This window comes from Solanum stenotomum, chromosome 2 (assembly GCF_019186545.1).
Source record: "Solanum stenotomum isolate F172 chromosome 2, ASM1918654v1, whole genome shotgun sequence".
Classification (NCBI taxonomy): domain Eukaryota; kingdom Viridiplantae; phylum Streptophyta; class Magnoliopsida; order Solanales; family Solanaceae; genus Solanum; species Solanum stenotomum.
This window is the reverse complement of record NC_064283.1, coordinates 41878929-41905609: the sequence shown is the minus strand read 5'-3', so window position 1 is coordinate 41905609 and position 26681 is coordinate 41878929. Positions and strand designations below refer to the sequence as shown.

Genomic DNA, 26681 nt, shown 5'->3' with positions numbered 1-26681 from the left:
CACTTCCCAAAATGCATCCTACCGCTTGTAGCGTAATGCGGCGATGTTGTCCTACTTTGGCCTGATGCTCTCTGCTACTGAGAGCCTGATCCTCGTCGACCCTTACCTGGACCTGACTGTCCCTGACTATCAAATCTACTACCCTAGAATTGTTGTGGTGGATGTCTATGTGGCCTACTAGAATATTGAGGTCTGGGACCACCCTAAAAATTAACATGTGAACCAACGGGCCTATCCTTCTTTGGTCTCTCTCTATCGACCCTCTTAGTCATATACTGTAGATGTCGGCGATCCTCTATGCCTTGTGCGACGACCTGAATTTACTAGATATCCATATTATTATTTAGTCTGCAATGGTAGGATAAGCGTCGATATAGTCTAAGTCAAGCCCTCCAAGAAATGTTGGTGTATATGTAGCCAATGAATCAAATCTCAGCCCGTACTCGGACACTCATGCTGCCCTGTCGGAGGTTCAGAAACTGGTCCACCCATCCATCCCTAATCTCTCGAGGCAAATAGTGATTTATGAAAGCTTCTGCAAAGTTATCCCAAAAGGGTAGAGATGCATAGTTTCCCTTAGATATCTCCCAATTTTTGTACCAAAATACTACAACATCACGCAATTGAAATGCTGCTGACTCAACTGACTCAGTTGCTGAGGCATGCATTACTCTGAAGATCCTATGAAGTTGATCAACAAAGTGTTGAGGGTCCTCTCTATGATCTGTCCCTGTAAACTATGGATGATTAAAGACAAGAAATTCACAAACTCTTGAAATTTTGGGCCATTCCAAAGGTCCGGTAACATCTGGTGGAACTGGCTGGCGTTGTGCAGCTACTAACTGTGCTAACATACATACTGCACTCTTGAAATCCTAGTCAGATGGAATAAGAGGAACTAGATGTGGTATTGCTAGTGGAGTCGGGGGTCCTGTAGCCCTCGGAGGCTCCTAAAGCAGTGGAGAAGCTATAGGGGGCTGAGAAGATGTATCCCTCTGGGCTCACAATGGGCTACCTCCACCTGTGGTATCTTGCCAGTCCCTTCGCCTGCAGTTGTATCTAGCCCCTGGCTAGCTATGGTCTGTCTGGTGTCAGCCATATCTATCTGCATACAAATATTAATTATAAACCAGAAACCTTAACCATTAAGACACCGATCTGTAGCACGAGGTGAACAAAAGAATGATAGTAATTCTAACATTCCCAGTAGCTTCTTTCTTATCGAATGTGGTGCACAACACATTTATAATCAAGACTCTACTAGACACGGCCTGAAGACTCCCTAGCATACGACGTTGCTCTGTTACCAAATTTGTCACGCCCCAAACTCAAGGGGCTCAACTGGCTCCTAATGCCAAAACTAAGGCCCGAGCCGACCCTGCTGAACCATTTCCTACTAGCGCATGGCAGCCACACGCAATAAAGAAAACAAACAAGTATATCTCGGCTTAAAACTAATCCCTCGGCCGGCAAGGCCCCTGTCAACATATCTACAAACGAAATAGCTACCCCCAATAGTTCATATAAAGAAATTGCCAACTAGCACAGAAGTCATGATTGGGCCGTCAAGGCCACCATAATCTCTATACCAAAATCGAAAGCAGGTATATAACAAGACAATGCATCACACAACTAACAAGCTTCAGCAAACCAATAAACTAGGCCAGCATGACCATAACATAGCTATAAACCCCAAACACTAGTCTGTAAACCTCGAAGAGTAGTAAATATTGGTGGGACCTGGCCCTAGCCTACCCATAAAATATATACAACAAAAGCTAACAAACCTCCAAACTCTGGCAGCTCTGGAGGAAAGGGGCTTACCAACCGGATAGAAGCCAATCCTGCTACTGAGGAGGTCTACTCGGTCATTTGTAGGCACCTGCATGCATGAATGCAGTGCCCTCAGGCAATGGGGCGTTAGTACAAAATAATGTACAGACTATGAAAGGAAATAGACTATGAGTAGGTATCCTAATATATATGAATAATCCGATAAATAAATCAAGGATAACATAAGTGTACTGACTTGCTCCTAAATCTAAACTTATAAAAAAAACAATAAACAACCTAACCAAGGCCCCATAAGCTCCGTAGGTACAAACAGCAGACAAGACCACCTACTGAGGCCCTCATAAGCCCGAAAGGATCCAATCAGTCTATATACCCCTATGAGTAGTCCCCTAGACCTATAGGTAGTCACATAGCCCTATTAGGCATTAATATAGCCCTGTAGGTAGCACATAGCTCTCTTAGGAATCAACATAGCTTATAGACAACTCATAGCCCTCTTAGGCAACACCATAGACATGTAGGAAGCACATAGCCTTCTTCGGCGTCAATATGGCCACGTAAGCAACTCATAGCCCTTCTAAGCATCAATATAGCCCCGTAGGCAACTCATAGACCATTAAGGCATCCATGTAGCCCCGTAGGTAGAACATAGCCCTTCTAGGGATATATCGCATTCCTGCAACTAACCACAATAGCCCCAAGGGTAACAATAACAATCAATCGCTAAAAGCGATCAATTTAGTTATAAGCAACATATACAAATAACATCTAAGTCATATCCAACATAGGGACGCTACTAACTGAATAAAAATCCCCACAAGGGAAGCTTATATCAACTCGAGCAGCCAACAATCAACAATAACGGCTACAAGTATATCAAGGATAACAACCCAATTACATTGCTCCTAAACTTTAAGGAAACGTGTCGTAAGTAGGGAATAGCCTTAACATATCTTTTTCGCTGAATTCACGTATCCTAATGACTTTACTCATAACCCTCCTCGATAATACAACAAGGCAGGACCATGATCAAAACAAAAGGATAGAAGATACCATGATAATCCAATAAAAGATTTGTATTTCCATCGCAAATTTCTATTTCTGACTTATCAAAGCTTGAGTCGATGAAAGAAGAGTCTTACCTTAATTTTAAGTTCGTAATACACCTCAAAACTTTAAAATATCCCCAAGCCCCTGTTGTCCTCACACCAAAGTACGATGTGCTAGGTAATCGATAAAAAAATTATATCATGTTGACGAGCTCAACGCGTAGAACAACTTTGGTCAAGGACTTAAGTCACGAAAATTTGTAACTTGGTTGATCCTAGAAGTGGGTTTTGTGAGTTTTCTGGTTGTTCACTAAGAAAAATGAAGGAAACATGAAAAAGAATCGAAGAAGATGATATATATAAAGTTCCACCAACCTAGGGGATCTACCTCACCTACCTGTTTGCACAGTCTTGCAAAAATGTGAATATCTGCCCATTCTGAAGTCATATGAACAAACGGGTTAATACGTTGGAAATTAGACTCGTAGACCTTTAATTTCATAAGTCTTGGGAAACATAACTCTTTTTAGATTGAGATAGAACGTCCGAGATATTTGACCCAAATTTCGGACAAATCTTTAAAAAGGAATTTACGATAACTTTTGCCAACTTTTATTTTGCCACTTACCTAACTTCATAACCTAAGATAAAACCCTTGAACATTTAAATTATTACATAACACATCATTCCTAATTTATTACCCACCATCATGGTCTTTTGACGAAGATATAAGTCAATTTAGGCATTTCAAAAAGTCAGGGTGTTACATTTTAATCTTGCTCACTTTTTACTTTAACAACAATAGATTATTTGCCTACAAATCCCCCCCTCCCCTTTTAATTAGTAGTTTCAGAAATAGTTTGACTAAACGAATATAATCATGAGTTAAGTTTAAGTCTGAACCATATTTCTCGTGGGATCGACCCCAACCTATAAGTTGGGTTCTTTATTTGACGACGACCGCTTATACTTCTTTAGGGAAGTGTAATTTGAGCGTATCAAATTTTGGCGCCGCTTTCGGGTAATAAGGCTTTTAGATTAAGTTTAACTACATTATTGAACTTTAATCAATTATTTCCTGATTTTAGGTTTTCTTTTGTTTTTGTTTTCTAGGTCTGACCGTAGGTGAGGGTGAGGTTCAGCAGTCAATTGGAGGAAATTAGGTGTTGGGTCAACTTCAAACGGTCATATCTTTTAGCACAGACTGAATTAGGTGGCCCATGACCTATCAAATGAAATATAATTAAATTTTCTTTCTAACACTATAGAGTTTTCTAAAATCCCATCTCAGAGTAAAAGTTTATGCTCGTTTTAGTGAAGCCCTATCGGGCAGAGCTTGACCGACAACCCCTACAGACAGTTTGGACGTCCCTCCATGGATGACCTTCGTCACAATTTATGTTAGGGTCATTTAGGTCTTTTTCCTATGCATTGGGCTCCTTAAACTATGTCTTTTAATGCATAAACTACGTTGGTTTACTCTGTCTAAGCCTAATAACTTAGTCAAACTTACCCAAAACCCTCATTCTCCAAAAAACATCCAAACTTGGAGCAAAAAGAAGAGGAAAAGTCGAGCAAACTTGCCAAGAACAAGGAGCAGTGTTCTTCAAAGTTCAGCCCCTAAATCAAAGGATTTCTCCGTGAATTTTATCACCATGTATGGGATTTCATTAGTGGACTCCTTTCATCCACTAGTTCCCTAGAATTCTGTCATATTCTTGATTATCTATATCTTGTAGACCTAGGGTTTCTAAAACCTTACATATTAGTTGTGATTTAGCTGTTATAGTGTTCTTAATCACATTATCATGTTTTCGTGAAATTGTCGCTTATTCGTTTGCATGAAACTCAAAACCCTAGTTGTGTAGATTTTCTTAGTTCATGGATTACACTTGCTCAGTCAGATAAACAAATATACATGCTCCAGTTTTGAATATTTCAATGTTAGTATTCAAATGCTGCATTCTCAGATTTGCATGTCATAATATTGAGTTATCCAGTGTTTCAGTTATGTTGTATTATACATATTTCTTATTGGGAGTAGGCTAAGCACCGAGTTGGACTAGGGTTCTGTGCACCCTCATTGTCCTTGAACTACATGCCCCCATAGGTTTATAAGTACCCTCAGTGGGAATCAGATTTAGTGATCACGGTAGTCATGAATCTATACACTAGAATGGTATATTGGTTCCTCTCAATGGAGCGTATGCATTGGACTCCACGGTTAGCTCACATGGTTTTATGTCGATTAATATTTGCCCCCACAGTCAGACTCTTAGTCCATTTGACCAGGTTTTCAGTTATACTACTGTATTAAGTATCAGCATGTTATGTTAAAAATTAGTACTTCGTCATTGCATTCAGTTCAGTTCATTTCAGTATATTTCATTATTATTATTATAATTGAGATTATGTCATTGCTCCATTATGTTTTGTTCATCTTATATGTTTGTTCATCTATTATCCATATCTTGCACGCTCAGTACATTCCAAGTACTGACGTATACTCAATGCTACATCCTTTCGTGATGTAGGTTTGGGTCCTCAACATCCAAATCACGCGTAGATCGATTTCGAATCAATATTTAGCAGCTTCAGTGGTGAGGCCTCATACTTCGAGGGCAATAGACATGTTTTCCAAAATGGAAGTGATATTACCTCTTAGGGAGAATAAATACCTCTTCGAGTTGTCTATTCCCTGTGGCATTCTTCACTACTGTATCCTAATGGTATTTTGGAATGAGACTTAAAGAAAGAATAAATTGATTTTTTCATTAGCATGTTGTGGCTTTAATTTTTTGTTAATTACTGATTTTCTATCTATTTGAAACATTGCATGTTGGGCTATTCTGAAGATGCACTAATGGATTGGTGTTGTGACAAATGTGATATTGGCAAGGGGTAATGTCTTCATCACGTGGACTAGAAAATGAACATTCTAAGGGATCCAAGTTACATGCCTTTAAAATTTTTGACCAAGTACTGTGCAACCAAGTAGTAAGTTTCTTAGTTCGCATGGTATTAATTGTGGAAAGATGGCACAAAGTGTCAAAATGAGATATTTGTCTGTTGAGAAGCACTTAATATGCCATAAGGCATCAAGAAATATGGATATTTGATGACATGTATTGTAGCCTCAAGTGTTGTGTCAACAAAACCCAAGGCAACCATGACTCAAGGAAATTTTAGGAAGCCTAGCGCTTAAATTTCAAATTCTTTTCTTGAGAAGAGCATAGTGTAATGGTCTATAAGATTAACAAGATATACTTGTTGTGCCCATATGGTTTATCCTTGGTAGGCTGCATTGTGATGCTTTGTATATCCTGCTGATCCTAAAGAAAATTGTATTGTACTCTTCTCAAGAAAAGAATTTGAAATTTGAGTTCCAGGCTTTCTTAAACTCTCTTGAGTCACAATCACCATGAATTTGGTTGATATGACTCTTATAAGAGAATCTTTTTCAACAAACATCTATATTTCTTGATGCTTGATGATAGACCAAGTTCTTCTTCAACTGATATATCTAATTTCCTGGTCTATACCTAATTTTTCCATTTAATATAGTGCCTACAAGCAAACTTCATACTTTTATTTGGTGGCAGTGTACTCTGTCTAATCTTTGTAGAGTCATGTTACTTGGATCCCTAAGAGGACTTATTTTACAGTCAACATGATGAACAAATTACCCTTGACCCTATATCACATTTTTTACAACACCAAGCCCTTGGCGTATCTAGACAATACTCCAACACATAATGCCTGAAAGAAAGAGAAAAATAGAATTTTTTAAAACAGGAAGAGGATGTCACGACCCGAGCCTACACCCTGGATGTGGCTGGCACTCAAGAACAATTGACGGTCCACAAACGAACCCCCATCCTAGATGACTACAAGTGGAAGACTAACTCAAGCATAAATAAGCATCAAATTCAAAGAAACGTTTAAAAATAGTTTACTAAATCTCAAAACTTCATTGAATATATTGAGTATTAAAAATAAGTTTTAAATAAAATATTTGAAACTGAATGACTCTCCAAAACTGTCTATCTATGAAGCCTCTACTATACAAGGATGAGTGTTGGGATAAGATCGACGACTCCCCAAAAGAACTACTACTAACAACACATGAAACTGGAGTACTCCGAAGGCAAGGAGAAGTCACTCGACGAGCGGATGAAGTGATATCAACAGACTATTGTTGAAGATCCTAAGGACCTCTATTTGCATCATTAAAAGATGAAGATCAAATGACATCATCACATTGACTGTATGAGTATGTAATATAGTTGAATAACAAATAACTAAAAGAAAGGACTGCAATAGATAACAATGTACTCAAGCTGGATGTAAAGAAATAAAGGAATTAAACCATTTAAATCTTTACAAAATACTTTGTCATCTCTAAACTCAACATAATAAGTGAAATTTAAAAATACAATTTAACTCTATTGGGAGTTTCTCTAACCGACAACCATCACTATGAGCTACGTGATGATACAGCGTCTTGCCCACGCTGCCAGAACTGTCCTATACCTTGTTAGTGTATAGACCACCTCAACTAAGTTGATCCACTAAGCTATGATTAAAAGCAATAAGAAATCATCTAAAAAGTATGACTCTTTACCCATGTTGGCATACACAATTTATGGGGGTTGTGATTTGTTTGAATTCTCCCCCATATCGGTGCTTAATACCACTCCGAATAATATATACTCATGCTCATATGTTTAATAAAATAACTCTTCCTCTAGTTTGAGATAATTTCTCAAACTATCCTCTTAAAAGAGGTAACTCTTGAAATATCTCTTGAACTTATAACTCTTTTAGAAATCAAAATTTCTCTTTTATCAATGTAAAAACTGACACATTTAGGAATACTTAGTTCCCTTATACTCTTGCTCAATTCATACTTAAAATCTTTTTCTAAAAAACATTTCAAAACCACATTATAATATGATCATTGATGACTCGGGAAGTCATACTACATAAACATAGATGGTATATCTAGATACAATAGTGCTTAAACATTGCAGGCATAACTATATATCATACTGCTTAACCATTTATGACATAACTAGATACCATACTGCTTAAACATTGATGTCATACTTGATTGTCATATTAATCATGTTTTAGAAACACTTTTCTCAAAACTCATCTTTACTTTCTCAAAACTCAGTTTGACAACTCAAGTGTTGGCTTTAAAAAAACTTTTCAAAATTTATAACTCAAAATAGGGTTCATGCTAAAATATAGACTTGGACAAATCAACTCAAGGATCTTAATAACAATATTGAAACTCAATAATTAGGAATAGAATTTTTAAAAGAAACATGAACTCAAGAACTTAAAATCAACTTATCTCAACAATACTCAAATATAGGGAAAGAATCCTAGTCTTTTACTAATTTGAAAGTAGATGTAGGGCGTGAGGACAAACTGGTCCAACAATATGATAGCCTTAAATACTTGAAAGAACAAGATTCTTGAAGATTCTTGATGAATCTTGAAGTAGAACTTGATTAGAAGCCTTGAAACCCTAGCTTGAACGTAAACTATCAAGAAAGCCTTTCTTGAGATTCTTGAATTAGTTTTTTGAAATCTCCGTGGCCAAGACATATGATTTTCGGTAGTGATTCATAATTGTATGGAGGAATTTGAGTTGGAAAGAATGGAATTCTTGGAGAAAAACTTACCTTGAAGAAGAATCTTGAAAAAGATGAAAATAATCTTGAATGAAGTCTTCTACTTTGATTTTTCCGTAGGGTTTTGCCTTAGAGTTTGAGAGAGAAGAAAATGATGGATTAAAAGATGAAAATCTGATTTTTTTGGGTCTTTAATTAGTCGATAAATTTTTTTAGGGTTTTCTTAGAGGTAAAAAAACAAAAAGACCCTTTTTAATATTTTCCCATCAGCTAATTCATCACTGCACTGTATCAATTACTAAAATAGTCATAACTTATTATTAAGAAATTAGATTGACCCGAAATTGGTGGCGTTGGAAAGAGGATTCAAATACATTTAATTTGATAAGTTATGGGCCACGTACCATTTTATATTCTAAGAGATATGATCGTTTAAAGTTGACCCGAGTAAACTCTTACATCAAAACATAATCAATAAGGAAATTTTCAACTCAAGTTTGTGGTAGGAGATTCTATTTATCTTAATTAATATCCAAAATCATTCCCACAATAAAGAATTTAGCTTTACACATATGGGCAACCGATATGACCCTTCAAGTAACTAAAGAATAGTTGGGGCTTAGCTTAAAATTTATGGGTGTTACAGAGGACTACATGTGCATAAAAATACAGACTATATGTTTGAGGTTTACAAAGAACGTATAGATATGTCACAAGGTGATGAAGCAACTACAGGTCAGAGAATCACCGCTTTCTGCTTTCAAAACTAATTGTCCACACTTTTATTCTAAACAGACCGAGAGAGAACTTGATGATGCACATCAACGTTTTTACACTAATAGCAGGTAATAGTTGCTTCTAGAAAATCTATATCACCGCAAATGTGAATCATCTTTTTCTGCAAGTTCATATAGAAAACATAAGAAATTTAGAAGCTGACCGACTCTTGATCCATCTTAAGTGAAGGTCACATTTCCCTCTAGTTTTGGCAGTGAACAAGGATTTAAAGGCCATCAAAGTTCTTATTTAACTTGTTTTGTTGCAAGGAAGTAAGATTACCATATGAACATAATGAAGAATGAGGGGGTAAAATGTCATCAGGTATACAAAGCCAAATCATAATAAGTAAAATCAAGTTCTCGTCTTCTGTTAGCATACATGCTTATATTTCATAATAGCATACCATTATATTATAAAAGCCAGTGGCACAATACCACTTTTCTTCATACCATTGCAAATACGAAAAAGGGTCAAATATACCCTTATACTATTGGAAATAATTTAAATCTATCCTTCGTTATGTTTTTGTTCAAAATATACCCCTCCAATTATACTTTGATATATAATATAAAAAATTTAGATACTTATTAATGCATTGATGAAAAATAAATTATACCCTTTTGTTTTCAAAGTTTGTTACTACCAAATATTTATTTATACTAAATCATGCAATTTACTCCACCAACTTTACATATTTTGAGTGCTAGGAAGAGGAGATCCTAATTCAATTGATGATAATTAGTAAATTAAAGAATAACATAATTTTTCTCACATCTAATATAGTATAATTAATATTTAATTAATTGAAATTTTGTAGTATTTAAGTTAATGTAGGGGTAAAATGATAATCCAACTTTACACCTTTGAGTTTTTCACTTTTAATAATACTAGATTTAAAACACATGTGTTGCACGTGGTGGCCTCATCTTGTCATGTGATTAATTCTAAAACAGTAAGCTTACTTATTCCTCGTAATATATTGATGTTAGTATTTGAACAGTCTCTGATACATAATTTTACAGTTCATTGTATGCATACTGCCATTGTTCAAGATATTCACTATGTAAGCAAATTATTTGTATGGATGTTTCTCACATTCCCAATTTTTGTTTCTATACAGTACTCGATTATGCTTGATTAATTATCTCAGATATGCTGCATGAAAATTTTTTACGCCGTCCATAAATACATTATAGTTTTTATGGATTTTCAAGTCATTTGTATCCTAATTACAAATATCTAAGTCAACACAATAGTTGTATTTTCTTCATAATTGCATGCTGACACTCAAATTTCCTCCTCTTCAACCGAACCTATCAAATACAACCAATGACATTTTCATTAGTGTCATGTGATGTGTTGGTTTTGTTCCTAATTGATTACGCTTAAAAAGATAACAATAGTCTCTTAACTAATACTTCCTTGTATACAATATTTTTTGCATATGTCCCTATCATTGTATCTGGTTGTTCAGTCATTACCAATACTTTCATCGTGGTCATTGAGATTCCCCTTAATAGTGCTACATATAGTTGTCCATGTGAGAAAATATGTTGCGGAAGATACAATTCAACAATAGGGATTGTTTGGCCTTGAGCTTTATTTATCGTCATTGCAAAATAGAGATGTATTGGAAATTGCTTGCAAATAAATTTAAAAGGATACCCTTCATTCTCTGGCGGTGATAATTGGATTCTTCGTATAAATACTTGATTTGTTGCATATTCTCTTGTTGTTATTTCGGCATATATGGCATTGTTGTCAAAACCTCTACAAATCAATTGTGTCCCATTGCATAAACCATTTGCTAAATACAGATTCCTCAACATCATAATAGGCGCATTCTCTTTCAAAACTAACCTAATATAGTTTTTCATCCAATTTAGTGATTCTCGATTATATTATAATTGCAATGTTAATAATAGTATGAAAATCTTACCTATGTGGTGGTAGACCATTTGGTGTTAATGTATTCAAGTATTCTTCTTGATAGTAATTGTTGGTATCATCTTCGGCTGAGTCAAAGTTGATATATATTCTTCTTTCCCCCAAAAATTGAGTAATCAACATTTAATTTAGATTATCTACATATTAATTTCTTCTTGTTAAGATGGCCCTTTCAGTTATATACTTTGACGATCTGTAGTTTTGTTGTAACGATGAAAATACTTCTATTACTAAGCATTTTTCTTGTGCACTTTCACCGGTTGGTTGGACCATCATTTGTTGTGGCAGTAGTATTAAATTGTCCCATATTGTGTTTTTTTCACCGTTTCCAACACGAAGCAAAAAGTCACTAAAAATTGGATCTGCTCTTGCTCTCATATTAGGTGTTAAATAAATCTTTTCCATTAAAGGCCACAAATATGATCTCACCAGACTTGCATCCACTGTGTCTGCTCGTGTTGATTTTGGAACCACCAGTAAAAAATACTTGTCGAAAGTCACCTCTAAATACCATGACTTTTCCAACAAAAGGTGCATCACTATCCATTATGTCACGGAAGCTTTTGTCAACTATTTCAATTGTGTGTCTCTTAGCCATTGGTGCTTTGTCCCATATTATCAATTTTGCCTGTCTAATTAACTTATTGTCGCGACCTTGTTTGGAAATATTTGTAATTGTTTTGTCATTTTCTTGTAGAGGTATTACAAATCTTGAGTGAGTTGTACGGCCTCCCGGTAAGAGTACTTTTGCTACCTCACTGCTGGTGGATGCCAATGCTATCATACCTCTCGATCTGATATTTGCCAGCAATACCCGATACAAAAATGTTTTCATAGTCCCACTTGGTTCGTCAATAAAGAATAATCTTGTTATTCCAGAGTTGGCCCTTTACAATATGGTCTTGAAAGCTTACGCTTGTTGTGGATTTAACTTTGAGCTGCATCCATAGCTTCACTTGACACCTTTACCGACATTTCTTCAATTATTTCTCAGCATTCATATGTGTCATTTATATGTAATTCTTGTTTGATTTGTGGGATATCAAATTTTGCAACACTTTTACCCATACTCTCTAAGTATGTATTTATACGTTTCGATGTACTCTATAGTTGTGTCTCTGGTGAAGTTTCCTGAATCGTTCGAAAGTCTGCCGACATATCTCTATAATATGTGTCTCATAGACATCTCACATATGTTGGGTTGCAATGAACTAAAATGGTTGCAAACAGACTTCGAAGCGCTGCGAGCATCTTAAAAATTATGGCCTCACATAAACATTAAGAAATGCTATCATCAGATTCTAACAAACATCTCTCCTTAGTTGCTTCCTTGAAAGTATCACAATGTATTCCATTAACTATGAGCAAGTCTTCAAACGATATTGGACCTCGAACGTGATTCAATAATAATCTTTCATATTACCTTTCACTTTCTCTAGGATTAGCTGTGCCATTAAGTAGTGTAGTTAGGTTAAGTTACTGTCTAGCGCATAAATATTACATAGTGAAGTGTAATTGTCTTACCAATATTTATTATGGCAATCACGAAGAGTGATTTCCTCTTACTCCAAATTTTAGATTTGGTTTTCCGAACATAATGCTTGGGGATTTCCCTTTATGGATAATTTCGAGGTCACTGTCATTCAAGCACAACTTAAAATACTCAGTAAGCATAGTTTGTTGTACTTGGAGGCCGCTATATTTTGAAGATTTTGCTTCTTCCAGTAGTACACTACATTTTGAATAACCATTTTATATTAATATTCATATATTTTTCTGGACAATTGCGTATATTAATTATACTATATATATGAGAAAGGGTTTCAAAATACCTACTTGTTTGCCGGGTAGATGTAATTGTAGGTTTGTAACGGCTGGTTGCATTTCACTTAAAGTAAACTCATAAATTATCCATATTGCTTGTGGTGGTGACACCCAACGTGCATCTTAGAAGCTGCGTACTTCATCTATGCGTTTTTCTCCATCATCTGACTCTATGTAAACCGCACATTTATCATGACCCTTATATATATACTTGTACAGATACTTAATTGCTTTAACACTTGAGACGACCTCTACATTTATGTGGCAGTTATATATCTTCAATAAATAAGGATTAGAAGGGAAAACCCATTGGTTATTCATCTTCATTCCTCGAACCTCACTTGTTCTGCCATCGTTTTTCCTGCAATAAATGGGATATCCATCCCATCCTTGTATTGCTTTATTATTGAATGCTCGAGGATAGTGAAATTTATATTGTCTATCCTTCATGCATGGAATTGATTTTATCGTTCCTTTCTACATCGGTTAGTATTTTGCGTTTGTGTCCTATTGAATTGTGAAATGAAAATGTTAGTATTGTGTCATTACTAATTGGGCAAATTCGCAATAGTAATGGCTCACTTTTCAGCTTGTAAGTCTGACCTGTTGTTTTAGCCCGCTGAATAGATTGGCATTTCATGTTTGATTATCCTCCCTTCGAGCAAATGGTCATATTTTTGAATCTTCCTAGTTTCAAAATGCAGCAGTTGTTACCGTCAGTGACATAAATAGTCTAGCAAGAAGTTAAGCATGGAAGTATTAAATTCAATGTTAACACGATATCACTTATTTTTTGTTATTTTACACAGTATGATTTAACGGAAACATTGTTTCATCATGATATGGCATCAGAAGCATCTTACTTTCCAGTAATGTACTTGTGTGCAACAAAAGAAGGTTTTTTAAAAAAAAAGTCATGCTTTATGATGTGCTATTTTAAGTTAAATTTTCCAAGGGGGTAAACATCGTGCTAAATTTTTTTCAAGTCCCCCCTTATCCACTAGCAGTCATATAAATGCTTACTTAGTTTAGTGGACATCTTCTTCTGATGACATCAACGTAGCCTTTAGTTGTTTTATTTTCATCTTTGTAGTGATTTTTTCACCGGTGTGAATCTTTTTAGAGTTTGTCAAGTCCTTTCTAACCATTTATTACATTTACCACATAGAAGCAAGAAGTAGTAATGGTCAGTAGCTTGCTCGCAAACTTACAAATTATTATTCAAGTACACTTTTACTATGACAGTGGTTTAGGAGATAGACTATTTGGTTTGTTTATTTTGTTATCGGCAAACTATGATGGTCGTATACTTCTTACGGATAACTCGTACATATTTCGTTTAGAGTAGTGAACTTTGGGAGGTTATTAAATTTTTGTACACCCCAATAGGTTATGGGCGGAAATCTCAGCATGAGTGATCGTTTTGTTTCCTTGATGGTCCAAGACACTATTTTGTTTAAAAAAACAATTTAAACCCAAGGCGTGCATATCAAATAAGACATTATTCGGAGATGTTCACAAGGGCAGAGTAGTATGATGCTGCACAAATAGTGCATGTCAATTAAGTGGTACTTACAATTTGTTGTTTGGAGCGACTGTTCTCCCCAACAAATATGAAAGTCGTGCAGATGTTGGAGTTCAAAAAATACAGACAGATAATTGTGCAATAGGTAACGGAAATAATCTTTCTAGAAAGGAATGGTGTGATAGTCATAATCCGTAATGGGTGAAAGTTTGATTATTATGTGTAGTTGATTCTTTTGTAATAATCCCAAAATATTTTAGTAATTTATCAAATTAAATGAGTATTTTTTATTTGAGGATCGTGCTATTCCTTTTCGAAGGTATCATCGGTGACCTGCTGGCATCGCTTGAACTGGAATCTTTTGGTTGAGGATGCAACGAATCATGACAGACACGATGTTTAAGGTGTGTCGTTCTGTCAGCTCTTCCAAAAGTTAAGTTGTATTTGTGTTTTTTTATTCAAACCCATTTAACACGGGACTTATTAATCAATTTATTATCTTTTTAACAAGTGTATGGAGAATGTTAGAAGTCTAAATAACTTTCAAGCACTGGGTTTTCAGGGGTAAAGTGTATTGGGATGTTTTGCTTTTTTTATTTTATAGGTGGACTTATTAATTAATATATTATAGTTTTTACAAGTGTGTTGAAAGGAAAAGTGTATTGTGATGTTTATATTTAATTTGTAATTATAAATGCTATATTGCTATAATATAAGTAATTTAAAAATCCATTTATAGCTATTTGAATAACATATGTTGTCTTGAAATGTATTGATTTTCCCGATGAGTGGTATTTTTTTGGAAGAGTTGTAACTTTTGTGAGGAGTTGTGACTTCTCTAAAGGGGTGTGACTCTTTGGATGAGCCATGACTCTTCGGAAAGGTTGTGACTTTCCCGATCAGTTATGACTTTTACTAAGAATTGTGACTTCACTGATGATTTGTGACTTTTCATATGCGTGGTAACATTTCTGAAAAGTTGTACTTGTTAGCTTGGGATTGAAATTGATCGAGTCAATAGATTATGATGTACTTTTAGCGCTGATTCTACCTACATATGATAAGATCACTATTTTTATAATGAGATAGGTGTGAGTAGTTTCACGCGCATAGATTGTAGCTTGGGGATGAAGGAAAAAACATCCAAGGAGCCAAAATAGGTATATACAATGTGATATCTCGTAAATGTTACACTAATATATAAAGAAAATGGTCAAATGGCCCCACAAGCTTTAGCCATATTTCCAACTACACACTTAACCTTTGCGGGGGTCCTATTACCCCCCCTAACCTTTTTTTTTTTAATATTAGTTCGCCCTCAGACGCTGATGGGTCCACATACATGAACTCACCTCCGTGAGGCGTGTAACAACGTAATAAAAGGTCCATGTGGAGTCCAAATAATCCTCCCAATGGTAACTTTACTCTTTATTTAACCATTACATTTATTTTTTATTCTTTTCCCAATTCATTTATCTGCATCTCTTTTGTTCTTAAACAAAAGCTGTCTTCTTTGTTCTTCATCCACCATTTTGAAAGCTTGAATTTAGTTGTTATATTTTCTCCAACTAAGATTGAATTTAGGGTTTGCAATTTTCTCAAATTTCATATTGAACAATCGAAATCTTCCCCAATTGAACAACTTGATTTTTTTTTCACTTTGTGTTATTAGGGTTAGTAATGTCAAACGCAAAATTGAATAAGCTATGCATGGAAGAATCAGACCCAATGCTCAAAACCACAGTACGATGCAAACATGGAAGTTTGTTGCATATGCAGACTTCTTGGTCGAAGTCAAGACGATTTTGGTCTTGCCCCTACTATGGTGTATGTGACTTTTCTTCAGTTGTTGGATTTTGTTGGGTTTAACTGAGGTGACTATTAATAACATTAATATATATTTTTTATTTTTTCAGTCGAACAGTTGTAAATTTTTTTGATGGAGAGACAGAGAAGAAATCGATCCAATATCGCAATTTATCCTCCCGAAATTGTTGAACAAAATCAAAGAGTTGGAATATGAAGTTTGGAGGAGACAAATTCAAATCAATGAGCAACAAGTTCTTATTGATAATTTGACAGTAGAGAAGAGGTTCAAACGAAGAAAGTTGAAATGGTGTACGTTTGATTGGAAGGTCATTTTGTGTATTTTGATTTGTATTGTTGCCTTGTTCATCAACAACCTATTTCAAAGTAGGGTTCGTTCAAGTATTGATCTAATTGAATTGCAATAACGTATGTGAGTAGTAAGTAGTGAAAGGAGTTGAAACTCTCTTTTGGTTGTCATATGTAATATGAGAAATTTTGTATATCAATATCATGAATCTTTTCGGATAAAGTAGTTGGTATAGTAGTGTCTATATTACAACAAATAAGGGAGAAATTGAATAAACATAACACCATTTGTAAAATAGAAGGCCCATTTAATAGACACAATCGATTGTAAAACAGGCCTCACATAAGGTCAAACTACAATAAAAAACCAAAAACCAAAAACAAAAACATAATTTGATGTTCAATACTAATACATCATCATTCAAAATGGGAAATGTTTTCATGCCTACTTAAAACAGTACTGCAATATCCTTACTTCCTAGATTGGATTGTTTGAACTACTTCCTCTTGATTTTTTTCTTTGTTCCTCTCTCATTTCTTGCACTTTTCTTGTTAAGATTGCTGCTTTTCCATTCCATTTCAACTTGGGTGCAGTACTTGGTTTGTAACCAATATCACCAGTAACATCAGCAGATTTTGTCACCTTTGTTGTACCAGTAGAGAAGATCTTACAACTTGACATCCCAGGCTGTATTCAAATTATGAAATAATTAGTGAGTGAGTTTGTAGTTAAACATAAAAAAATAAGTATAATTGAATCAATAGAAAACACTTACATTAATATCTTTGAATCTATTTTCAGCTTGAAACATACCCATTCCAATGACTGCTTGCCATTTGTATGAGGTTGTGCTTCCCCTACCCCTTCCTCTTCCTTTGTTACTATTAGTTAACTGGTAATCCGCAGGTGTAGAAGATCCAACATGGTAATTTGCAGGTGATGGACATATAGGAGGTGCACTAGCTGTTGCAAATGGTCTTTCTCTTGCACTCTTTGTAGGTGTTGCAGATGCATTAGGTGTTGCAGCTGCAATAGGTGGTCTTTCTCTTGCACCTTTTGTAGGTGTTGCAGATGCACTAGGTTCTGCAGATCCACTAGGTGCTGCAGGTGGTCTTCCTCTTGCCCTCTCTGCAGGTCCTGGAGATGCACTAGGTGCTGCATGTGGTGTTCCTCTTGACCTCTTTGCAGGTTTTGGAGATGTATTAGGTGTTGCAGGTGGTCCTCATCTTGACCTCTTTGTAGAATGCTCACCTTCTGTTTGTGCTTTCTATAAATAAAGTTAAAAATAATTGTAGTTATTACATATGAAATCTCTATCACATACAAAATTAAAGTTAAAGATGTTACCTTTGGTGTGCCTAACCCTGAAGTTGTGCACTTTCCTTTGTCTGTATTTGATGGTTCTTCCCTTGTTGATGACTCAACCCTTTGTGGACATCCTCTCTTGTTGTGGCCTCTAACATTGCAGTAACTACATGTCATGGCAAGTACAGTTCTAGGTAGTTTTCCATATTTTTTACTCTAACCGACTTCCTTCTTTCTAAGTTTACCTGGCCTGCCAGGCATGCCTTTTATTTCTGGTGGTGCAACTATGGGGTTAGTAGATACAGGCCACATCTCCATGTTTGGAACATGTTGAAGGACATTGGCATAAGTCCTAAAGTAAGTTGCCTTACTATAGCAGTTGTCAATGTAGTCAAAAGGTTAACATTTCTTAAAGTAAATGGCAGCCACAACCTGTGCACATGGTATGCCTTTTAATTTCCAGACCCTACAACTACAAGTCCACCTACCAAGATCCACACAGTGTTGAAATGGTCCTTCATTCACTTCAAATCCATCAACTCCATTAAATTCAATATTACAATTCGTTGACCTATCAATATTCTACTGTAGTACCTTCAAAGACATTGGAGAAAAATCACACATCCAAGTATTTGTGAACTCTCTTAACTTGGCTATTCTTGTCATCATATTTACTCTTATCTCATCAAGCAAAATAATAACTGTCTTGTGCCTAGTTGCCAAGGTTCATGCATTAAAGCACTCAGACATATTGTTGTCTACAGAATCACATTTTACTTGAGTATTAAAGTAAACCTTACAGCAGTACTCTATGTTGTAGTACATAAGATCATCCATCATTTTTTCTGGACCAAGCAACTTCATCTTTGCAACATTTTTCCTCAAATAAGATTCAAAGTTACTCTTTGCAATAGACCAAAGATGTTGTCTTCTTTGGAGACCTCTCCAGTCCTTAGCGCAGTTAGCTAAGATGTGTCTAGCACACATTCTATGTTCTGCAATAGGTAAAATATTTAGAATTGCTTCTATTAATCCCTGTAATAGATCTAGATATGTTATAATAACAAACATATGAAAATTGATAAAGACAAATACAAAATAAAATAGTACACATACCTTTTGCATATCTGGAATTAGGGTGATATCTTCACCATCTCCTAGTCCTAGATCTTCCTTCAATTGTTTGATAAACCATGTCCATGTCTCTTTCTTTTCATACTCAACTACTGCCCAAGCAAGTGGCAGCATCTGGTTATTACCATCTTTGGCCACAACAACTAACAATTGTCCTCTACAAACTCCTTTAAGAAAACAACCATCTAAACCTATGCACTTTCTACATATTTGAAATACTTATTCAATGGATCAATGCATATGTAAAAGCTCTGAAATACTGGCCTACCAAGAGCATCAGGTTCACCAAGTTTAACAACACAAGTGCTCCCTAGATTGGTCCTCAACAGTTCATCTTTATAGTTAAGAATTTTGCCAAATTCCACAATATGATCACCCATGATATCTTTCAACACTTTAGCTCTTTCCCTCCTAACAGTAGTCTTGCCAACATGAATTTTAAATTTTTTCCTTATCAACTCTTGCAACTTGAAAACTCTTATATTTGGCTTCTCATTAATTCTTTTTCTAAAGTGTGTAGATATGAACTTTGCATTACACAAATAATTTTTAGTTGTGCTGTTACAACTATGCTTTGAATTGTAAGTCTTTATCATGAAATCATTTGTTGTATTGTCAAGACATGCAAACAAAGGCCATGGACAACCTTCCTTGCACCTACATCTAACTCTTTTTGGCTCATTCACACACCTTTCTATTTGAACTCTTTCCTGGACAACATATTTACTAACTGCTCTTCTAAATTCATTCACATCTGCAAATACCATACCCAACTGCCATACAACTTTCTTGGCAGTAGGATCATGTATAATTTTATGATTATTTGGCCTCCTCCTTCTTGATAAATTTACTCTTTCAGATTCAACACATTCATCACTAAATTCATCTTCATCTATTTCAAAACTTCCATCATCAGAACTTGCAAAATAGGGCTCATCACCTCCTAATCTTCCTTCAACACTTATTTTACCTGTTTCAGTTTCATCAAAACCTAAATCTGCTCCAGCTTCACCTACTGGTACCTCTTCAGTATCAACTGGTACTCTCTCTTTTCTTTTTCTTCTTTGAAAAGATCTCTTTTCAGCCCTCAACTCCCTAACCTCTTCATGTACATCACTACCATAGTCCTCAACATCATCTCCCACCAATCCACATTCAGACTCAACACTATCTTCAGTTGAGTAATCAAAACCCTTTTCTTCTAAGAAATCAAATTCAATAGGGCCTGAAACTAGATCATCAGCATCTGTACTACTAGGATTTGCAGCAGTGACAGGAGTTGTAGTGGAAGGAGATCTAGGAGCAGCAGTTGTAGTGGAATGAGTTGTAGTAGTGGAAGGAGATCTAGGAGCAAAAGTTGTAGTGGGAGGAGTTGGGGTAGAAGAAGATCTAGTATCAAAGCTAGTAAAAGGGTCTTCACCTACCCCACTTTGTTCATTTACTTTATTAAAAGTTGAACCATATTCCTCCGTATCCCCATGAGGAACATTATCTAATAAAATAAGGGCGGGGTCCACAACTGCATCATCAATCAAGTGTTTTACATATACCTCCACAATATCTCCATCTTCCAAAGAACAACTTAAGTCTAAACTATCCATATTATTATGAATATCTTCCAAAATGCCACTATTAGGAGGTTCAATACTAAATGTGCAAGTTGTGGCTTTTTTGATTACCTTACTGGGTGTGGTTGCAATATCTTTTATTGTGCCCTTTATGACTTCACTCTGGCATATTGAATGAGGTAAGTTAATGGTAGCATATAATTAAGGAAATATATGTGGTCTTAAAATTTGCTAGATTAAAGTATAACACAATAAATTATAATTAGACCATAAGTTCTGGCAGTGAGGTTAATAAAATATTGTCGAGCATATTAGCAAATTAGGTTGTGTGCCAGGTGCGAAGACCTACTGCTTTGGGAAACATTGGATTGTTCAACACACTGCTCACTGGTATAGTTGATATCCCAAAAGTGCCTAGTTTGGAAAACAACATATTATAGTGAGGAATCCAAAAATATATTCTGTTTTTTTTTACAATTAGCTTATAGAAGAGGCTAGGCATACATCTATATATCGAGACTCTCACATCACACAATCCAAGAACAGGTTGATCATCTTTCAGCTTTTCCAAAAATGCATCGTCGTGTACTGCAAAGTCTCCCCATAGAGTAACACTTGTATGCTCCATGCTAGATTTTGAATTAGAAGAGAATTGTAAATACATAGACAAATTTATATGGATTGTCGAGAAGTCGTAATGGTAACTTGTGTTTCATTTGTAACAATTATTTCACGTATTTTACTATCGCCTTTTACAATGATAGGATTGACCGTTGATACGCTCAAATTACCCCTCCCTTCAGAAGTATAAGCGATCGTTATCAAGTAAAGAACCCAACTTGTAGGTTGGGGTCGATCCCACGAGGAAAATGGTTAAGACTTTACTTTAACCAACAATTATATTCAATTAGTCAAATTACTTCCAGAAACAGGTAATAAAAAGGGGGGGTTTGCTTAGGTGAAACAAATAGTAAAAATGTAATAAGTAATCCGTAATCAAAACTCAACTTTGGTTGTTATCAAGATAAGAGGAATAACTAGGGTATACGTTTTCCCCACAAGCTCATAACGCAGTAATCCTAATAACAACAATCCTTTCCTAGTGTATTATATGCAAAGTGATAAGTTAGGTATCTCTAAATCTTTGGTCCGACATCTAGAGAATTTCACCCCGCACCTTGGTCCGGCTACGTGTGTATAATTTACTAACCCTTACATTTACCTCATATTAGACATCATAATCGATGTTTCGCTTAGTTATTAATTCGCACCAATCGACACTAGCCTATTAGATAGTATCACACTAAATCTATGTTGATAATTCTTTTCTTGCTGATTACCTCCTTGGTCCGGCAAGTAGCAACAAGGTGAGTTCTAACGCATGCACTCGTTAAAAAGACTTCTAAACGAAAGAATTATCAATGTATGAAAAACACTATTCCAGAATTGCTTACTATTCATACTTTGTTAATCCCTCATGGTTCCCACAACCCTAGTTGTGGATTTAGTTACCAATATTAGCAAGAACACAATTCATAGTTTTAGATGAAGGAATTATGAACTTACGTAAAGAAAATAATAAACCCAGAAATTTAACTTGAATTGCAACGCCAAAATCTTCAAAACGAACTTAGGAAATCAATAATTGCTAGAGTTGCAAATTTATCTCCAAAGTCACAAAGTAAAACTAGAATAATAATGTCTAACCCCCAAAAACGAGGTTTACATGCCCTATTTATAGAAAACATATCCTAAATTAAAAGGGAAACAATTTAAGGAAAATTTGTTGAGGTACGCATCTTCATTCCACGATACTGACTTACGGACTGTCGATGGATCTACGGTTCGTAAGTCCCTTCCCGTCAGCCAGGACTTAGAAAATATTTTAGCTTCCAAAAATCAGCTTCTCTGAAGCAAACGACGAACTTGCAGTATGGACCGTAGATCGATCTACGGTCCGTCAATCCCCTCCGTCGCTCCACATTTAGAATCTTCAAAAATCAGGTACTGGAACCCTTGCAGTCTCATTCTACGGATCGATCAGTATGGTCTGTAGATTAATCTACGGACCGTCAATGGCCACCGTGGTTCCACACTTGGTCAGATTTCCCTTATTTGTCATCAATACCTTGCCTGCTAATCTACGATCATCACCTACGGACCGTCAATGGACCTACGGTCCGTAGATCACCTCCGTGAATGCCCTTTTTCTACATTTTTCTCAGTTCTCTCTATACTTCTCCGCCTGAACATCTTTCCTACAAATTACAATAAAAACCAATAGAAAAAGGCCCTAGACACACACAACTTGTAAGTGAAATGTATTAAAGATACCGTAAACTCACGGTATATCAACATCATCAACTTAAATTCATTGTTTGTCCTCAAGCGACACACTACGACTCTAAACGACACTTGTATAGAAGCAAGCATTTCAGGCCCAAGCAATCACATGGCTCTCTACCCCCCTCACTTTGTAGATGCAACTTCGTTCTCTTAGACTCGACAAGCTAATCCATTCAGATCAGACCATGACACAGATCAACCAACTGACACACAACAGACACCTTCTCACTGTCACCAAGGTACCAACTTTCCGACAATGTAACTAGTGCCGTTAGTTCAAATGAAATCCCTTTTTCACAAAAATTGAATGTCATTCATGGTACAAGGATTTATTCAACACTAACGTTCAGAAGTAATTTCAAATACAGTTAGTGTGTGCTGCCATAAGCTTGCCCTTATTTTCACTGCTTAGTCTCTCCAAACTAGACTGTAGGATCACTATAGGACTTTATTGGCTTGTAACGTAGGCTCAGGGTCAGGTGTGGTACATTTGGGTACTTCTTAGTGACTTTCTGCCCTCCTTGACATTACATTAGGCGTTTAAGCTCTTTTTGCCCTATTTTTGTCATACTATCGCTTCACCTTCTTTCCCTTACATTTCTGCAACCACGGATGTGACTTTAGACTTTGTAGCTCATTTTACTTTTATTTTATTTTTCTTTTAACTTTCAACAAGTCACATCCTTTCCTCACGTTTTCTCTTTTTTTTTTTCTCATATCACTCTTTTAGTACACCATTTTCTTTCAGTTCCCTCTTTCATAGCCACCCTCAACTTATGGATTTTCCATTAGTTGAGGTGCACAATACCCGATGTCGGGTCAGGGCCAAGATTGAAGTTACCTTTTACATTAGCCACCCTGAACTTAGGCTTTTGGCCTAAGTCAAAGTGCACATGTCCAAGGAGGGACTGGGGCCAACATAGTAGATTATGGGAAAGTCAGTTCGGGGTTTAGAAAGGAATGGTTTACTTTTAGGCTCAAAATTGGATCAAAGGGAGCAGTTATTTCATTTGGTTGGATCCTTCTTTTAGGCAATTTGTGGACTTTTCAAAACAATGGCCTATGATCACTTCCTAACGTCTAGAATGAATTGTCTTAGCAGGACTAACCAGGCAAGTTCTAGTTTTGCACAAAACCGTTTGAACACTCAATGATTCTCACCCACTCTTGGCACATAGTTTCATTATCATATTATCAGATTGCCCAGTACAATTTTCAGCTCTAGTCATGTCATTTAGTTGATCGTTACTATGTCATACTCAGAGCTAACACAATCAACTAATCTTAGACTACAACTTCTAGCATACACCCCAAAATGTGACAGGTATCATTTTTCATAAGCCACCATGTTACTTTTTGTATCATGCTTCTACACATACAATCCTTAGACATGCCGGTTCAACAAAAATTAAACAGTCCCTTGAGGAAAATGAACACATGAAAGAAAACCCCAAGCGAGGATTCATGAGTTGGGTTATTCAGATTTCACCCTATCACTAACAATCCATTTACCCCACCACCAACAAAAATAGATGCAGTTGTCCCAAATGCATACGAAAACATTAAAAGAAAATGGATTGGGTGAAGCAAACCTATGGCGCAAAGCGCCGGTGAATTATCAACAAGCAGGGGGGTCCGATTTCCTGGAACCCGCTGGAACAACAGTAGGGGAACCCTCAGTAGTGCCCACATCAGCAATCATAGCACCTTCAGTAGTGCTCTTCATCAATCTCTCTGCACCATCAGTGGTGCTCATAGCATCCCCCAAAACAGGCTGGGCCGCTACAACTAAGGTAGAGCTCTATGCCCCTGCAACTCTCTCACGCACTATCTACTGGTGCAGCTCTTCATCTACAATCAAGGCCCTCCTTGCCTCCTCCTGCCTACGCTGTCTCTTGAGAGCTTTCTCCTCCTCAGTGCGATGAGACCGGTGCCGCTTGCCTTTGGCATGTGTAGGGGAAAGCTCCTCCTCGGCGGTCCCACTGAATAGAGCATCTAGCACTGTATCATCAGCCAGTGTCGTAGGTGCAGCCTGAGGCTCAACTGAAGGTGCGGCAAGGATGACATCAACGTCAGTCCGGAGGCTGGCTAAGTCAGCCTACAAAGCAGAGAGATCTATGGCCGAGGCTGATCGCTCGAGAACTCACAGTTCAAAGGCATCAAGGCTCTTATTAACGGCCAGGACCTTTCGGTCCATCAACCCCTCCATCCTTCACTTCATTTTGGCCTCGGACTTGGCTATCGACTTTTGCATCCACAGCTGGATGTGATGCAGCAGAGTGGCCATCTGCGCTTCTAACTTCTATACTCTGGCCAATGGGACAAGAGTAGGTCCTGACTACGGTGTGGACCAGGAATAGCTAGGAGCCATACTAGCTGCCTGAGATGAAGAGCCTGGGACAGTGTCGGTGTGATCGGGGATGTTGAGGTCATCGCCCCGTGCCTGCCCCAATGTGTTTGCAAGATCGGCACCCAAAAGAGGTACCTCAGACTGAGGCTCTCTGCGAGGTGCTGACACATTTTCCTCATCTCGAATAAGGTCGATGTCCAATGCCTTTGTAGGGTGGACTAACTTGTCGCATTGCCAGATCGGCACTCCAGAGTCCCTGCACAAATGAAAAATTAGACAGGGGAAGGGGTAGGTAGTGGAGGTCATGAAGGCCCTCTCCTGAATCTCTGTCAGCAACATGCGGGCAAAGTCAATCTCAACTCCGGCTACCAATGCCGTAACCATGACCGCTCTGTCCCACGTGACTTGATTATTAGCTTTTGTCGGCGCCACTCTGTTACGCACCAGCAGCCAGAAGAACTTGGCCACAAAATTTAGTGTGGCCTTCCGGATGCCCAACCATAGAGCGGCGACCCATTCCGCGCGCTCGCCATCTGCAGCAATGTACCTGGCCAACCATAGTAGAATAGCCTCTCACTGCTTAGCATTCCTCTGGAAAGCGCCACTCCACACTATGTCCCATCTGTAGTCAAACTCAGCTATGTTGAAAGACCAAGAGTGACCCGTGGTAGGACCATAGAGAAAGCGTTTGATCGTGGGAGGTGATATGTCCACCGGGCACCCTCGAACCAAAGTGGAAGTGAGCGGAGCCTGAGCTAGGGGCTTTGACCGGTTGGAAATGGAACCACGGAGAGTGGCAGCATAGGAAGCATAGAATTCCCGCACAATCTCCTCGTTAAACGTCCCTGGGTCTCGAGCCATTCAGTCACACATGTGAAGGTTGAACAGTCGATGAATGTCTGGAACAATATGCAAGCTCCCCGTGAGGACTCTGCGCTCATTTGTAATTAGTCGGGCCATCTTTTGTTTGTCGTTGACCATCTTAGCATCCCGATCAATTTGCCATTGGCCCTCTTCCCACCACCTATTTAGCTCGCTGGCTACAGGAGTGGGGTCATCATTCCGTGGTTTAGGTATGGACTCCGAGCTAGTTGCCTCATCAGACGATGCTTGATCATTCTTTCCAGACCCTGTGGATGATTTGGCATTGGACCCTGCAGCATGGGCAGACTCAGATCGTGAAGAGTGGGTAGACGCAGAGCCTGAAGTATGGGCAAACTCGGAGCCTGAAGCATGGGAAGACTCGAACCCGGACATAGACCCCTCTGAACTGGAAGCAGCCCCAGTTGGTGACCCGA

General features: G+C 37.2%; 1 pseudogene; it reads right to left on the bottom strand.

Moving 5' to 3' along the window:
• Positions 1 to 737: 737 nt before the first annotated feature.
• Positions 738 to 18303, bottom strand: LOC125855990 (uncharacterized; annotated as a pseudogene).
• Positions 18304 to 26681: the final 8378 nt, after the last annotated feature.